The sequence below is a fragment of the Leptonychotes weddellii genome, chromosome 8, assembly GCF_054177405.1.
Source record: "Leptonychotes weddellii isolate Sample4059 chromosome 8, ASM5417740v2, whole genome shotgun sequence".
Classification (NCBI taxonomy): domain Eukaryota; kingdom Metazoa; phylum Chordata; class Mammalia; order Carnivora; family Phocidae; genus Leptonychotes; species Leptonychotes weddellii.
Genome location: NC_138376.1, coordinates 70,578,629 through 70,580,859, shown reverse-complemented (window position 1 = coordinate 70,580,859; position 2,231 = coordinate 70,578,629). Strand labels below are relative to the sequence as shown.

Genomic DNA, 2,231 nt, shown 5'->3' with positions numbered 1-2,231 from the left:
AGCAATAATATAAGTATTATTTTGGAACTATTTTATGTGTATATAAAGGAACTAGAATACATGTTAATATTATTAGAACCAAGATTTCAATGTAGGAAAAAAGATATAAATACAAAATCAGATAGGTCGAGTAAAACTCTATAATCTTAAATTTGAATTTGTAATACCAGTATAAGCTTATAATTTATATTTTCTATCTAAAAATATGTATTTCTAGCTGTATACACTGAAAAGAGCAAGAATCAGTAGCAACCCAATGGCAAAGAACATCCACTTTTGGTCTCTAAACATAATTTCCACTAAAGGAATCAGAGGTGTTTGGGGAAATAGCTGATTTCAGGTCTACGGCAGGATATGAATGTACAAAATGAATCTTAGAACATCTCTTTCCCAGCAATCAAGGAATTTGTCAAAGCCTAATATGGTCATGTGAAAAGGACATTTCAGTCAACCTGAAGAAGCTCTCATTGGCATATGAGAAGACAATCTGAGCATTAAAAAAAGACTGTAATTGAGTCACCTGGGTGACTCAGTACTTTGAGCATCTGACTCTTAGTTTCAGCTCAGGTGATGATCTCAGGGTGATGGGATCAGCCTACACAGGGCTCTGTGCTTAGCACGGAGGATGCTTGAGATTCTCTCCCTTCCCCCCACTCCACGCCCCTCCCCTCAGTCATGCTCTCTCTCTCTCCCCCTTTCTCTCTAAAATAAATAAATCTTTTTTTAAAAAGACTAATTTAGTGCTTGCTTCGGCAGCACGTATACTAAAATTGGAACGTTGCAAAGAAGATTAGCATGACCACTGCACAAGGATGACACACAAATTTGTGAAGCATTTCATATTTTTAATTTTATAATTTAATTTTTTTTCTATTTTTCGTTGAATTTTTTTTCTTTCCTTTTTCAACCAACATCATATCAATTTTTTAAAATCTTTTTTTAATTTTTCATTTTTACAGTCATATTCTATCTTTTAATTGTATTTAACCTTATTTTTTGTATATATACATAAATTTTTCTTTCGTTAAAATTTTAGGAAACAGTTTCCTATAACAGACCAAAATATACCCTAAATCTAGTATATGACATTGTCCTAGTCTTCCACCTGATCACATTCTGTCTCTTTCTTTAAATATTTTTCATTCTTTTTTCAACCAACTTCTTATCAATTCTTTTTTTAAAATCTTTTTATTTTTTAACTTTACAATCATATTCCATCCCTTCATCGTATTTACCCTTATTTTGTATATATATGTTTTTCTTTCTTTAAAATTTTGGGAGGCAATTTTTCTAACAGGGCAAAATACACCAAAAATCTAGTATGTGGCTCTGTTATTTTCACCAGCCGGATCATACTCTTTTTTTTTTTTCCCCCTTTCATTTCCCCCTGGTTTCGGTCTCTTCTCATTTGTTTAGTGTATGTTTTTCTGGGTCGTTGTTACCCTGTTAGCATTTTGTTCTCTCATTCATCTATTCTCCTTTGGACAAAATGACAAGATGGAAAAAATCACCTCAAAAAAAAAGAACAAGAGGCAGTACTGACTGCCAGGGACCTAATCCATACAGACATTAGTAAGATGTTGGAACTAGAGTTCAGAATGACGATTATAAAAATACTAGTTGGGCTTGAAAAAAGCATAGAAGGTACTAGAGAATCACTTTCTGGAGAAATAAAAGAACTAAAATCTAACCAAGTTGAAATCAAAAAGACTATTAATGAGGTGCAACCAAAAATGGAAGCTTTAACTGCTAGGATAAATGAGGCAGAAGAGAGAATTAGTTACACAGAAGACCAAATGATGGAGAATAAAGAAGCTGAGAAAAAAGAGAGATAAACAACTACTGGATCACGAGGCAAGAATTCGAGAGATAAGTGATACCATAAGGCAAAACAACATTAGAATAATTGGGGTCCCAGAAGAAGAAGAAAGAGAGGGGCAGAAGATATATTGGAGCAAATTATAGTGGAGAACTTCCTAACTTGGGGAAGGAAACAGTCATCCAAATCCAGGAGGCACAGAGAACCCCCCTCAAAATCAATTAAAAATAGGTCAACACCCTGACATCTAAGAGTAAAACTCACAAATCTCAGAGACAAAGAAAATCCTGAAAGCAGCTCGGGACAAGAGATCTGTAACCTACAATGGTAGAAACATTAGATTGGCAGCAGACCTATCTATAGAGACCTGGCAGGCCAGAAACGACTGGCATGATATATTCAGAGCACTAAA

General features: G+C 34.2%; 1 non-coding gene across 1 annotated transcript; it reads left to right on the top strand.

Annotated features, from left to right (window-relative positions):
- Nucleotides 1-740: 740 nt before the first annotated feature.
- On the top strand, nucleotides 741-847 carry LOC115941599 (U6 spliceosomal RNA). The gene has a single exon (XR_004076333.1). It is a non-coding gene; the product is annotated as a U6 spliceosomal RNA (small nuclear RNA).
- Nucleotides 848-2,231: the final 1,384 nt, after the last annotated feature.